Consider the following 16,702-nt stretch of genomic DNA (forward strand, 5'->3'; position numbering starts at 1 on the left):
CAAAACGTAGTTTAAATTCAATATTGTATTTTTAGCTCAAATTCATTCCAACTAGAGTAAAACCTATAAAAACACAAAAAAGAAGTAAAATGCTATAAAATATCAAGAACTAACTCAAAAAGTTGGATGAATATTGTTATACCCACAAATATTCCAGTGGGTAACGTATGAAAATGCAAAACTCTAGTTTACTTTGGGACAAAGACAAGGATAAGGGACAAGGCATTCTTTGTGCATTCCTGGTATTTTATTCTTCTTCCAAGATTTCCCAAAAGAGAGAAAAAATATCATTTTCTACAAGCATCACAAGTTCTATTTATAGGAAGATTGAACAAGATAATTTACGAGCTGGTCACCTCGGCTCGGAGCCGAGCTGTCCATGTCACACCAATTTGTTAGGTGGCAAAAAGTCAGGGTTCACCCACGTCCTTTTCTCATGATGACTTTATGCTTTTACTAAGAGGCGGGTGTGGGCAGAGTAGCATGTCACGCTCGGCAGTAGTCCCATCTGGTCAAGTGGTGATTTAGGTGGTTTACACATGGCTTTTGAGAGGACATGGGCATACTTTATGAGGTGCGGCGAACTTGTGGTCAGAGGAGGTCTTGTCGTCGACGTGGTTGATTTGCATCCCTTGAAATTTCCCAAAGTTAGCTCCGAGACTGAGATAGAGGGCGGTTTGGTTATCTCCCGATGTGGTACGCAAGGTCCACGTGTTATACTTTTATTGGGTAGATGAGCTTGGTGTGTGCCGAGCTTGGTACGCAAGGTCCAACTCTCTAGGCAAGTCTCCTTGGGTGGGGAGTTGCCTTTGTCTCTGTCTGCCTAATAAGAATGTGTTCCAAACAGTCCGATCTGTTAGCCTTGACGAGCGGTTCGATTGGTCTACCTTGACAACCTTGATGAGTTATTTTTGGATCGAGTGGTCGGGTTAGTCCCCCAACTCCCTAGAGAAAGAGTACATTTCCTCAGGCAGGTGAAATGATTTGACAGGTGTCGTTTGCTCGGGTATTGTGCAATTGATTGGGGGTATGATGATTAGGTGTCTAGGGAAACGGAGTGATCGGGACTGCTAGTTTCACGTCGATTGATGGAATCAAAGAGAGTGCCACGCGTCGTGATAAAAAGGGGGATCGCAGACAGGATGGATGACAATGATTATGAGTCAGGGTCTTATATATAGGTCAATTTGGAGAGAATTTCCATTTCCGCCACTACGAGTTTTCAAAAGTTTTTGGCTTTTTGTTTCCGAGTGCTAGAAGGAAGGGTGATCCTGGTTTGTGGCAGCTAGGATATCGTGGCAGCTAGATGAGAGTCTTTCGCTCGTTTCTTTTTTTGTTTTTATGGTGAGAGGGAGAAAAGATAGTGAGAATGGCTATGGAAGAGGAGGGGGACAGTGGGTCCAGTAGGGGTAGTGTGAAATTTAGGATTTTAGACAAGGCCTGGCATCGGTTGGGTGATAGGCCGCTAGTGGGATTGATGGTCGGTGCTGGGGCGGGTCCTCTGTGATGGAAGTTCTGAGCTTGTTAAACGATTCTGAGGTAGAATAAGTGCCGGAGGAGAGGGAGGCCGAGGTGGAGCAAGTGCATGAGGTGTCTTTAGATGACGAAGAGAATCTCGATGGTCATCCTAATGTTGAGGCAGAGGTATCTGGAGATGGGGATGCCGAAGACCCTAATCGGCCTAGGGTGGACTTGGATGGAGTGCCATTAGAGGTGAGCACTGTGATAGGTTCAGGGGAGCTGTCATGCTTTTATAGGTGCCTATACATCCGTACTTTTATGAGGCCGGCCTAGTGGTCCTTGGTAACCAGTAGTACCGTGCGCAGAACAAGGTAGCGTGTAGTTCTTTGCTTGTCAAGGTCGAGAGTGCATTGCTCGGTGCTCTACTAGGGGTCGTAGTGCTCGACGAGATGGGCCGATAGACCGACCTCTACGGTATTACGACAGATCGAGGCCGGGGAGAAAGGGTTTCGCCCATCGAGGTATCTTTGTGTGATAAGATAGGCCCATAAGACTTTGAGCAAAAGTTTAGCCCAGTCCCCTTTCTTGACTCCTAGCTTTTTTTTGGAGTGTGCGCTTAATAATTTTGTTGATGGCCTGGACTTGGCCATTGGCTTGGGGATGCGCTAATGATGAGAAACAAAGAGAGCTGTTAAAATTTGAACTTAATTCTCGGAACTACGCATTATCAAATTGTCGGCTGTTGTCGGTAATAAGAACACGAGGTAGTCGAATCGGCAGACGATATTCTTCCATACAAAACTATGAACACGTGCCTCAGTGATGGTGGCGAGGGGCTCGGCCTCTACCCATTTGGTAAAATAGTCCTCCGCAACTATGGCAAATTTTGTCTAGCCTTTCCCTTCGGGCATGAGTCTGATTAGGTCTAGCCCCATTAGGTGAAGGGCCACGGGCTAGCCATAGCAATGAGCGGCTCTGGTGCTTGGTGTATGAGGTTAGAAAAAGGCGACACTGTTCGCACTTCTGGCTAGAAGTTGGATATTGGTCTTCAAGGAGGGCCAGAAATAGCCTCGGTGATTGGCTTTGATGGCCATGGTTCTAGATGCCAAATGATCCCCACAAATGTCCTCGTGGATCTCATGGAGAATCTTATATCCCTCCTCGAGTGATACACATCGTAGACAGGGCAAGGAAAATCTTCACTTATACAAGTGCTTGATTATGCAACTAGCGGGATGCCTTAATGTCGGAAGGAGAAATCCCATCTGCCATGTAGTTGTAGATAGGGGCCATCTAGTTGGGAGCAATGTCAACGAACATGGCCTCACTCCGATCTCTAGTGACGGTAGGTTTGGCGAGGTATTCAATTGGGATCAACTGTTTGATTCATCCGTCAAGGGCCGAGGCCAGTTGGGCCAAGGCATTGCTAGCTGTTTGGCTCGGGGAATCTGCGAGGTGGTAAAGTTTGTAAAAAGGGACACCAGACGTTGTGCTTCCTCCAAGTAGATCCCTATGATTTTTCTTTTGACCTAATAGGTGTTGTTGATCTGGTTCACGAAGAGCATCGAGTTGCTGTGCGCAGTCAATTTTTGGCTCCAAGGTTAGGGGCGAGGTGGAGCCCAATGAGTAGGGCCTCGTACTCGGCCTCAATGTTAATGGTCTTAAATTGAAAGTGAAAGGTGTACTCCACTTCGGTGTCATCTGGAGAAGTGAGCATGATCCCGGCACCACCCCCGGAGAAGTGCAAGTTTCTCGATTAGAGGTTACGTGTCTCGGCTTCTGTGAATGCTCTACTCACATAATACATGGCCGTTGTATGGCGTTGGTTTCTCTAATGAGAATTGAGCTGATGGTGGAGACGAAGACGGCTAGATAAACGCACATGGTCTCACCAGGCTCTGGTTTAGAAAGGACATAGGTAGCTCCCATGTGCGTTATTAGGCTTCGAAAGGCATCGTCATATTCTTCTTTTTAGTTGATTTGCCTTTTCACACCTCGTATGGCCTTGAAGAACGGCAGACATTGGTCGATGGGACTGTGAGATAAAACCATTTAGGGCAGCCACATGGCTGATGAGACTTTGTATTTCTTTTTGTTCTTAGGGGGAACCATTTCTACCAACGCTAGGACTTTTTCGAGGTTGGCCTCGATCCCTCACAGGCTAACCATGAACCCCAAGAACTTCCCTGACTCGACGCCGAAAACACATTTGGCGGGGTCAGCCACATTTTGTATTGTTGGAGGACTGCAAACATCTCGGCGAGGTGATTAACATGCTGGTCGATGGTGAGACTCTTGAAAAACATCTCATCCACATATACCTCGATGGACTAATCGAGGTATTTAGTGAACATCTGATTAACTAGTCGTTGGTACTTAGCGCTAGCATTTTTAAGCCCAAAGGGCATAATTTTGTAATCGTAGAGCTCCCGGTCAATGATGAATGAGGTGTCTTCTTCGTTGATGAGGTCCATTCTGATATGATTGTACCTAGAGTAGAAGTCTAGGAAGCTAAGGAAGGCAAAGCCTGTGGTGGCGTCGACCAGTGGGTCAATTTTGGGAATGGAAAACTGTGTTTAAGACAGGCTTTGTTAAGATCCGTGAAGTCCGTGCACATCCTCCATTTCTCAGGTGTCTTCCTGACCATGACTACGTTTGACACCCATTACAGTAATCCATCTTGTGGATGAAGCCGACCTCCCTGAACTTTTGGACTTCTTCCTTCATGGCAGAGTATCGGGCGTTATCGTATGGTGGACGCTTCTATCGAATAGACCGAGCCTCAGGGCTAATTCCTAAGTGATAGGTTATAACCAGGGGGTCAATGCTGGGCACGTTGACATGAGACCAAGCGAAGCAGTCCGTGTTTTTACGTAGAAAGATGATGAGGCTTATTCTTTCGGCTAGCTCCAGGTTCATCCCTATCTAGATCCGTTGGTCTAGATGCCTGTCAGAAATTACTATCGACTTTAGGTCTTCCAAGGGTTGTGGTCGGGGATATTCATCAGTCAGTCTTCGGAAGGTCGAAAGGCCCAACGTCAACGAGCGATAATGCAATGTTATATGAAGAGTCTTTAAGAGGGGTTGGCCAAAAATGGCGAAGTACGGGCTCGGGTGATTGACCACCACAAAGTGTGTCAGTGCTCCGACATGTACTGGGAACACTACTACAAAAAAGGAAAAAGACGACGGGAATTCACCGTTGTGTATTACGTTTTCAAATGGTCTTGGAATCCACCGACATCTTTTCCCTAACCAAACCACGACGCTAAATACCCGTCGTTGTTAAAATAAACAACGTCATCAACAAATAAAAACCGACGTCTTTGTACTGCAAAAAGAGACAAAAAAATAGTCGAGGATGAGAATAGACGACCAACTCTAACAAAAAACGTCGTTAAAAAGGCAACATATGACATATATTAACAGAACATGGCCGCAAGATACACATACAACGACGAGAAATAAATCTCAAAGCCATTAAATACACCTTTCATGACAAATAAAAATATGACGTCTTTAAATACATAATAGACGACGTTATTGACACCTACTACGTCACTACATTTCCAACAACCGTCGTGAAATAAATTTTCCACTTCGATTTTTCTATGAATGATGACGTGGAAATAGATGTTAGGTTCATTACTTACGACGCATGTATTTACAGAGACGACGTTGAAATGAATAAACAATGTCGGTTCCAAATAAATGAGAGCCGTATTACAGAATTTATACGTCATATTTTAAAATATAATCGTCGTCTAATAACTCTGAGACGGCATCGTTTCTCATTCCACCGCCGTGTAAAATAATTTTAAAGACACGATCTGAAAATAAATGATGTGGAAAAAATGTTGGGATCATTAATTATGACACATTAATTTATAAAGACGACGCTGTCGTCAATATACAACGTCGTTATCATGAAAAAGACAGCCGTATTTCATAATTTATACGTCACCATTAACAAAATTACCGTCGTCTAATTCATATTAGACGGCGTTGTTTATCCGAAATTCGCTGTATAAAGCAATTTTAACGACATTATCATAAGAAAAGAGACGTGGATACGTCAATATAACGTTGTTTTTTTTAAAGGAACGACGTCCAAATATATCATAACGTCGACAAATTTACCTATGGACTTCAAATACCGTCGTGAATTTATCTTTTCCACTTCATTTATGAAAGAACATGCGACGTGGTAAATTTATGACGACGTCATCTTTTGTAACGTTCATGTTAGATATCTCGTCTTTTAGACGTCGGTATTATGGGATTGGAGTCGTGTTATTTTGAATTACATGGCGGTGCTTTATGCTTCTCCGACGTCTTATTCTGAATAACTGTTTCACAATAGCGTCGTGGTTCTTCATTGTTATGTCGCTTTAAGACGTCGGTAAATATATTGCGGTCGTTGAATGCTCCAAAACGTCGTTTTTTATTAGAACATACATTTGTTTTTCACATTTTAATCAAGACCGTCGTGTTTGTAATGTGGAACCAGTAATTTTTGTACTGATTGTTTTGTGGCCAAAACCTGTATAATGAAAGTGAAGAAATCACATTACAATATATTACAAAATTAATGTCATACACTGCCAATTACATAAAGCATCATTCAATCCATATATCTTCACACCCATCTCGAATATTTTGGCTCCCTAACTCACCCACCACTTCATAAAATGTGTCAACATTTGGCATCCCTCTAGTAAATGGCTCACACTCAATTCTCACATCACCTAAGACATCATCACCAATAACATCATTATATTCTCTATTTGGCATTGATAACACTACCGACCAACCACGATGCGTTGGGTTGTCAACAAAAAATACTTGTTTGACTTGAGAAGCCAAAACAAATTGGTCATTCCTATGTCCAGTTTTACTCAAATCTACAAAGGTAAATCCAAGTTTGTCCACTACAAGACCAGAAGTACTATCTATCCAATTACACCTAAAGACTGGGATTGTAAACTTTTGGTAATCAAGGCCCCAAATTTCTTGAATGACACCATAGAAACCCATATATGAGAGAATTGAGTTTTTATCCTTGGCACTAGCAACTTGCATGGTATGTGCAAGTAAATAAACTCCACTATTTTGAGTTGTCCGCACATTATCTTGTGCCTTGATGTTGAATTTAATACCTTTAATAAGATAGCTCATATATAATGGCACTGCCATGTTTGGACCATTGCTAGCCACCTTAAATTTTCTGATACGCCATGATTGTCTTCCTCATTAAGTTCACTTTGAACCTACAAATTAATCATAACTTAATTCAATCTAACATAGAAAGAAGAAAATTAAAAGTCCAATATGTTATTCAATAACGTATACCTTGAAGCATAGCCATTGAATGAAAGTGCTATTGTGCTTATCCTGCAGCCACTTTGTTCTCTTTCTAAATTTTGGATAAACGGTCTTGATGTGGATCATATATTCCCTACTTGACACGAAAAATTCAAGCATTACGGTCCCAAACATATAAGATAAACATAAAAAATAATCTAAAATGGAAACTTAAAGAATAAAACTCATACGTACTCGATATAAGGTAGGACTTTCTCCGTATTCTCCAAGACATATAGATGTGCTTGGTTCAACAGGTCTCGATCAACTACGCTCACTGTGCAACCTGATAATGGCTTTGAAACTCCCATCTTTTGGCTTGAAGGCACTCCAACTGTACTAACATCAGATAAATGCTCAGTACAAAACTCTATAGCTTCTTCAGCTATATACCGCTCAGCAATGCAACCTTTGGGATGAGTACGATTCTGAACATACCCCTTTAGCACTTTCATATATCTTTCAAACGGATACATCCATCTAAAATATACTGGCCCACATAGACAAACTTCTCTGACAAGATGTACTACTAGATGAACCATGATATCAAAGAATGAAGGGGGAAAGTACTTCTCAAGCAAACACAAAGTAACTACTACATCTTCTTCCAACTTATCTAGCTTGGAAACATCAACAGTCTTTGCACATATAACATTGAAGAAGAACCATAAACGAGTTATTGCATACCTTGTAGGCTTCTCCAAAACAGAACGAATTGCCACAGGGAGCATTAAGGTATGACAATCATGTGATTTAAGGCCAAGAAGTCTTGAATCTTGTAAAGATACAAGATTTTTTATATTTGAAGAATAATCTTTAGGGACCTTCATACCATAGAAAGAATTGCAAACCTATCTCTTCTTTGCTCTTGACAAATTCCAAGGTCCTGGGAGGCAAACGAGTACGTCTTTCTCCATACTCGGGTTGCAAATCAGTTTTGACCCCCATGTTCAATAAATTTAATCGAGCAGCAATCCCATCTTTATTTTTTCCAGGGATCTCCAGCAATGTACCAATGATACTATCGCAAACATTCTTCTCAATGTGCATAACATCTAGGACATGCCTCATAGGAAGGTATTTCCAATACTCGAGATCAAAGAATATTGATTTCTTCTTCCAACAAACTCTGTCACCATCTTCAACCATATGCAACACTTTTTCTTCGGTTAATGGCTCGGGAGGTGTGCCATATTCAGGTTTCCTATTAAAAGCTGCACGTTGCCTCCTATATGGATGATTGATTGGTAACCATTTTCTATGCCCAATGTAACAAATTTTGTGGCCATTTTTCAACCTGTGACTAGGTGTATCATCGCCGCATATTGGACAAGCTTTATATCCTTTAACAACACAACCAGATAAGTTTCCATAGGCAGGGAAATCATTAATTGTCCACATTAATGCAGCTCTGAGTGTAAAGTATTCTCCATTATATGCATCATACACTCCTCTAATCCCATCCCACAAAGATTTTAAATCATCAATCAAAGGCTCCAAGTAGTTGTCTATATCATTTCCGGGTTGTTTAGGACCGGAAATCAATAAGGTCAACATCATGAACTTTCGTTTCATGCACAACCATGGAGGGAAATTATATGTAACTAAGATAACTGGACCAGCAACTATATCTGTTACTTAGAGAACTGTGGGGATTGAATCCATCAGATGAAAGAGCCAATCTCAAGTTTCTCGGCTCATTACCAAACTCGAGCCATTTATCGTCAAGAAGTTTCCAAGACGGGGAATCCGCCGAACGAGACATCTGACCGTCAATTGATTTTCTAGTAGCATGCCAAGTCAAACTCTTAGCTGTTTCATGTGATCGAAACATCCTTTTAAACCTTGGAATTGGAGGAAAATACCACACCACCTTCGCTGGCACACCCTCTTTCAAGATTGAATCTTTGCCTTCCTTCCACCTTGAGATACCACAAGTAGGACAATTTGTTGAATCCTCATACTCATTCCTATACAAGATGCAATCATTAGGGCATGCGTGCATTTTCTCATAACTCAGCCCCAATGCACACAAAGTCTTTTTGCCTCATACATAGAGGCAGTCATATTTCATACGAAGCAAATCGCCTTGAAGTATCAATAATTCTGTAAAACAGACATCACTCATCCCATGTTTTGCCTTCAAATTATACAACTTCACTAATGCCGATAACTTCGTGTACTTTCTACAACCAGGGTACAATGTTTGATCTCCATCTCCAATCACATTGGCAAACTCATAAGGATCAGATCCAAAATCACCAAAATCATTATCATCCATCTCTATTTCTTCAGACACAAAACTGTACCTACTATGGTCATCATCTTCTTCAACATTTCTACTAGAATTAGTAGTTGCTTTCCAAGGTTCTCCGTGAAATGTCTAATTCTTATAGCTTTGGTCAACTCCATTAAAGTATAAGTGATTCCTTATAATTCCAACCCCAAACAATTTCAAATTAATACATTTAACACATGGACAACGGATATGTGATGTAGTTACCAGATTTTCTACAGAAAAGTTCAAAAATGCTTCCACTCCTAACTCATATGCCTTCGATCTTCTATCCGAGTGCATCCATGGCTTATCCATCTCCGACATTATACCCTATTACATATAATAAAGTGAAAAGACAAGCAATGACCATCACTATAGCAGATTATATAAAGTTCTAATAGCAAGTAATATATAACACATACGACGGTTTTTAAACAAAAACAGACGTATTTGACATATATAGACGACGGATTTTCAACAAACGTTGTCTAATTATAACCACGATGGTAGTTAAAGAACACCATCGTGTATAAGTAATACAAACGACGGTTTATGAAAAAACCGTCGTAGTATGCCTACAAACGCGTCGATATCCCAGTTTATTTTCAAGATCCCAAAACGCTATTAAGAACACAACATATACATGAAACCAAGCATGAAACCAACATATACATGAAACCAAGCATGAAACCAACATATACAAAGCATGAAAACAATAAATCTATTCCCAATTCAACATAACAGAGAGTGATTAAAAGATCCGACAAAATTAAATCTATTCCCTATTCAACATAACAGAGAGTGATCAAGAAAACATTAAACAGAAAATCCATGAACCTATACCTCCAACAACATTATTAACAGATCGCAAAACATATATCTAAAACCCTTTAATGAAACAACCTAATATCATTCAATGAATTTACAAGGGGAAGATAGGGTTTGTACTTACAGGTTGGCAGAGCTCACAGATTATGGCCTACTTGGATTCGACAGAGCCTGGAGAGCCCAACTTTGAATTAGAGATGAAGTGAGAGAGCGAAATGTTATGTTGCGCAAAATCTGAAAATTTTAGGGTTCAGGGTTAGAAGTATAAAACTAAGAGCCAAATCTGAAAATTTTAGGTTGCGCGAAATTTTTAGAAAGCGCGCTCTTTAAAACATCGACGAAAAAAACAACCGCGTTAAAAGTTCACTTTAAACATGACGCTTATTACATTAAAGACGTCATGGTAAAACTATGTACGACGCAAAATCAAACAGAAGTCGTCAAAACTAAGAAAAACCATGTCGAAAGTTCTACCAAAACCGACGTAAATATAGTATTCCACGACACAAACACTTAATGTAACACCGTTTATTTTGAAGAAACCACGTCGGTATCATCACTTTCGTTGGCCACGTCGGTACACCTTTGTTATCGTCGCTATCATCACTTTCGGTTTCCCAATCCTCCTCCTCATCACTTTCGTAGTTCGGGCCCAATGGAACATCGTATCGCGGAAGATCACCGAGGTCAATTGTAATTGACTGAATTGGTATTTCGATTGAAGACACTCCTTGGACCTGAAATGGTTCTTGTATAACATTTGTATCTCGAAGTATTTCTGCATCATTTTCCATGGAAGACTCCAAACGTTGGTTAGGGACATCATTTTCCATAGCATACACATTCCTCTGATCCATCTGCTGAACAACTTTCCAACCGCTCTCGGCTTTAGGGTCATCTAGATACACAATCTGTTTTGCTATGTTTTGCTATGTTTGCATGTTCTGTTAATGTTCACTGATACTAAGCTATGGTCGATTTTAACACTTCCCTACCTATTTGGGTTTGTATCAAACCGTCGACACTTAAACATGATCACTTGGTATCGGTCTTTGTAAAGCAATTGCACGACCGTTGTTAGTTTGCCATAGAAATCAATGTCCGTACTTTCGCCTCCACTTGGGACATGGACACCGCTGTTTTGCGTACACAACTTGTCATCTCGTGCAGTCCCCAAAAACTTGATGCTGTTAACATGGCAACCCGAGAATAATTCAGCCCGAATCGGGCCGAACGCCAAGTTATATTACTCTTCACTGTAAGTGGGGGAATTCGATGATTTCAACTTGTTGACCTAATGTTATACAAAAACATTCACATGTTAGTTTGAGAACATTAAATAATACAATATATATCTCAAATACAAAACACTATTAACTTACAGTTTTCAAAATCCATTGTGGAAACAATTCACGGTGTTTCATGGCATATAAATGTGATGGATGTTCTCGCTTCATCATCTCTTCATGCTCATCTAAGTATGCCATTATCTCATCACAATTGTTCAGTACGAATGAATGTGCTACCTCCATGTCATTTATGGAAAACGACTCTCCTCGTACAGGATCTCCAATGGTCGTGCCCTTTGGGCAAAAACATAAAATTTCTCATTTCTCACACCTCCGTCATTATTGTGCCGAGGACGATTGAAAGCCGTGTCCAAATCTTGTAAATACATTCCACAGAAAGTAAGCAACTCATATTGAACCCAAGCCTCTATAATTGACCCTTCGGGCTTCGCCTGTTGCGTCTTTTTTCAGCTCTTCGAGCAGCCTGCGAAAATAAAACGATACGATACAAATTATGAGGATTATATACCTTTCTATTGGATACATCCAACGATAGTTGACAGGACCAGCAAGCAATGCCTCTTCTGGCAAATGAACCATCACGTGGATTATACTTGTGAAGAAAGCTGGAGGGAATATCATCTCAAACTTGCATAGGACTTGGACAATGTCATGGCACAACTGAAACATGCCCGTCTTTCGCAATGTCTTTGCCGTCAGTTGGGAAAAAAATATGGACAACAATATGATCAGCTTCACTACATCGTCCGACAATAGGTGTCGAATACCCACAGGAAGTAAGCGTTGCATAAACACATGGCAGTCATGGCTCTTAACTCCAGTAAATTTACCCTCATCAACATTCACGCAACGCATGATATTAGAAGCATACCCATCGGGAAACTTTACCGACGATGCAAACTTTAGAAAATCTTTTTTGTAATTCGGTTTCATGGAAAAAAATGCCAGATCCCTTCTAGCTTTATCACCATCCCTGTTCATCCATAAACCTCTTCGTATGCCCATTCTTTCCAAATCAAGATGAGCTTTGATTGTGTCCTTTGTCTTGCCCTCGATGTCTAGAATCGTACCCATCAATGTGTCAAACACATTTTTCTCAACATGCATAACGTCGAGATTGTGCCTCAATTTTAGTTTCGACCAATATAAGAGCTCCAAGAACATAGACTTGTGCGTCCAGTTCATACGTGTAGAAGGTCTAGTCCGACTAACTGTTTTCCTGAACAGAGCAAAATCCAAGCAGTTAAGTGTTCCAAGATGTCATCACCAGACCATTCTCTAGGTCTGAGGTGATGCTCTGTGTTCCCGTCGAACTCTTTATCTTTTTCCCGCCATTTGTGGTCCCATGGCAACCATCTTCGATGACCAAGATAAAAAACTTTTCCGGCATGCCAACTAGAAGTTACATCTTCCTTGCATATAGGGCATGCCATATAACCCTTTGTGCTCCACCCAGAAACCATTGCATATGCAGGAAAATCATTCACAATCCACATCACTCCTGCCCGCAAAGTGAACACCTTCCCAGTGGATTTATCGTACGTGCGCACACCGTTTGCCCATAAATCCTTGAGCTCATCAACCAACGGCCTTAAGTAAACATCGATTGACCTGCCAGGATCCTCAGTTATCAAAATAGTCATCATCATGTACTTTTTTCATGCATTTCCAAGGCGGCAAATTATATGGAAATACGAAAATCGGCCAAGTGCTGTGGTGTTGGTTTAGAACCCCGTACGGATTGAATTCATCAATGGCAAGTCCCAATCTAACATTTCGGGGATTAGCAGCAAAGTCGGGGAACGTTCGATCGAACTCTTTCCATGCTTCCCCATCGCAGGATGCCGCATCACATCGTCGTCTACCCGTTTTTCTTTATGTCATCTCATGTCGTGGCAGTATGCGTCGACATATACAATCGTTGCAGCCTAGGTTTCAGAGGCAGATAATGCATAACTTTTTGTGGGATCTTAATCGTTCTATTCTGAGATGTCATTTTGAACCTCGACTCATTACATATAGGGCATGTATCCAATGTTTCATACTCTTTGTAGAATAACATGCAATTGTTTTTGCAAGCGTGAATTTTTTCATAACCCAATCCAAGACCATTCAACACATTCTGCACGTGTTTATGGTTTTTCGGCAAACAATTGTCCGTCGGAAGCATTCTCTTGAAAACCCCTAAAAAGTAATTGAAACACAGGTTCGACATACGATATTTTATTTTTCCGTGCATTAGCTCTATAATGCCGTGAGAAAGAAAAGCTCTCGCACCCGGGTATAACTCTTGGTTGACATTTTTAACAGTTTCTCATATTGTTCGAACTCTGCACTGTCCATTGGTGTAGGCATGTCATCTTCCCCTTCCTGATTGATGTTCGTCGATGCAAATGGAAAAACATCGTTTATAATGTCCATGACTTGTTCATTAGGATCCACAATAGGTTCAACATTGTCCACTCTTGTGGAATTTGAAGACGAAGCATTGTCTAATTGTTCCCCGTGAAGGTTCCAAATGCTATATGTCTCAATCATTCCATTCCTTACTAAATGAAATCCAACATTTTCAATTGTCTCCCATAACGTGTTGTTACACCTCCTATAAGGACAACGGATTCTAATTGCACCCGGGTTGTGTCTATGTGCAAACTCAATAAAATCCTCAATTTCATCCAAGTATTCGTCTGTGCATCTATTCGGGTTCTGTATCCATAGCCTGCTCATAATTCTTGGAGCCACAATCACAACACAACAATCACAACAACTTCATATGAAGTTATAATGTCACCTTATGCCTCCGGTAAGGGTCCTATCCCATTCGGGAATGCAGCGTAACCTACGGCTACATGAGATTAGATTTCGACGTGGAAGAATTTCAGACATCTCGTCATAGATTCTTGAGGTGGGCATAAGTATAAATACCTACGTACCACCCGAAGAACGTACCGAGATAACACCAAAATTTCCACAATCGAAACCTAGTCCTGTAGTCGTAGATTACGTGACAACACTATGCATTACCAAACTGTCCAAATAATGGGACAATTCAAGAATTAATTGGACCGCAGTCATGCTTTACGCATCCATGCACGACATCCAACTAATCTCGAAAGGGAAACTAAGTTTTAATACAATAAAAAACAAAGTACGAAGTTAATTTCAATTAACTTCGTACATCACAACACATTGTGCTACGTGACGGACAATTTAACAACATAATATAAATATAATTTCACAACAAAAAATATAAAAATAATCAAATACCTTCTCAATCGTTTTCCACCAATCGCTAATTACAATTATCCCTAAAGACAACAAAATTAATTGCGTTAGTGTGAATTTAAATTAATACTTTCAAACTAACGACTTCAAATACATACCTAATGACCGTAGTCAACTCCCAGCATAGCGTGCGCAATGATGCAGAGGCGAGGCGAGCAGTTTTTGTTTTGAAGTGCGCCTGCAATGGCGAGAATCCGGCATATGAAGAAAAGAGTTTCACGCATGCGAACCCATAATTCGTCACCCAAAAAATCTTATTCCGTTGTGCAAACGGCATGGGTTAAATCACGCAAAACCCCAATCTTGTCGCCCATGTGTTCCGTTTTCGCCCAAAATAAATTTTTCGTCCGCAACCGTGTCGACATCCGGCTTTTACGCGACGTAAAGTTTCGTCGCCAAAACAAATTTTCCGTCCCGCAACCGTGCGACATCAGCTTTGCGTGGACGCAATGGTTTGTCGTCGCGCAAAAGACGATTGTTGTCACGCAAAATTAAGTTTCCGTCACGCATGACCGGGCCGACATCAACCTTTAAGCGACGCTACCAGTTTCCGTCGCGCAAGCTATAAGCCCAATTTTTTGCGCGACGATAAACCTTATCGTAGCGCAAAGTGTTCTTTTGCGATGAGTGTTGTCGTCGCGCAAGTGTTTGGCGCCAGATAAAAAAATTGGCGGTTTTTATTTCGTCGTGCTAATTGTTTTTGCGCGACGATATATGTTGTCGCCCAATGTTTTGGCACCATAAAATCTTTCCCTCTTTTTTGTTCCTCACTTTGTGCGACGATGGTGGGTTGCGTCGCGCAGAGTTCTCTTGCACGACAGAATATATTTGTCGTGCAAATTTTTCCTAGTTTGTGCGACGAATGAATTTTTCCGTCACATAATTATGTCTTGCGAGACGAATGTTTCTTCGTTGCGCAAAATACCGTCGCGCAAATAGTAAAATGTAGTAGTGATAGTCATCAACAAAGAGAAGAAAGTATTTCTTGCCATTAAAAGATGGTGTTCGAGTCGACCTACATATATTTGCATTTACCAACTCAAGAGGGGCTCTTGCTTTCCATGTTGATTGTGAAAATGGTAAGCGGTGAAATTTTTCAAAAATACAACCTTCACATATTTCTTTCTCAGACTGAACGGAAGGAAGGCCAACCACCATATCTTTCTGATGTAAGAGCTGTAGACTCATTTGATTTAGATGTCTGTATCTCATATGCCACAATAGTGATTCTTCTACATTTTCAACTTCCAAAACATAGTTTTCTTTTGATATCATGATCAACAGAAAGACTTTGTTTGCCATCATTTTTATCTTAGCCACTACATTGTTTTTCTTTTTGTCAGAAATAACACAGTGATCATCATCAAATTTAATAGAGAAGCCTTTTTGTAGGAGCTGTCCTACACTTAATAAATTTTGTGCCAAGTTAGGAACATATAGCACATCATAGATTAGTTTTGGTGTACCTTCTCGAGTTTGAACAGAGATAATACCCTAGCCTTCCACGTTGTGAAGCTTTCCATCTCCGAGCTTGACTTGTGAATTCACATTTTCTTCAAATTTGATAAAACATTGTCTGTTTCCCGTCATGTGGTTACTGCATCCACTATCCACGTACCATATATCTTGTGGTTCTTGATGAGAACTAAGACATGTATAAAATAGTTGCTCTGGAGAGTCATTATTTTCTGTGAAATTGGATTCATTATTTTTTTGATATCTACAATCTCTTTGAGAATGGTTGGGTATTCTGCATCGGGTACACCTATACCGACAATCTGCACTTTTGTGCCCAGTCTTCTTACAAACATGACATTCAAGGATAAGGTTACATTCTGGTTGTTTTGATGGCTGCATCCTTGCTAATTGTTGTTATTATAGTTGCCTTTGTTGTAATTCTTCTGCCAATGAGATTCTCCTTTACTTTTTCTGTTTTGGGACTTTTGAGATTCTCCTTTTTGTTTGTCTTCTTTCTCCTTTGAATCCAATTTGGATTGAAAAGCTTGCTCCAAGGATTGGTATGCAGACCTATTAATCCTTTTTTCATGTGCTTCCAAAGAACCAATTAGTTCATGGAGTGAAAGTGCAGTGAGATCTTTTGACTCCTCTATTTCTGCAACAACATGATGGAACTTTGGCAATAGACTGTGTAGAGTTTTCTCTACAATTTTCTTGT

At 40.6% G+C, this 16,702-nt stretch overlaps 1 pseudogene; it reads right to left on the minus strand.

The window, feature by feature from the left end:
* Window positions 1-11,628: 11,628 nt before the first annotated feature.
* LOC148920419 (uncharacterized) lies at window positions 11,629-13,662 on the minus strand (annotated as a pseudogene).
* Window positions 13,663-16,702: the final 3,040 nt, after the last annotated feature.

Source organism: Prunus mume, linkage group LG2, assembly GCF_029339155.1.
Source record: "Prunus mume cultivar Tortuosa linkage group LG2, ASM2933915v1, whole genome shotgun sequence".
Lineage (NCBI taxonomy): Eukaryota > Viridiplantae > Streptophyta > Magnoliopsida > Rosales > Rosaceae > Prunus > Prunus mume.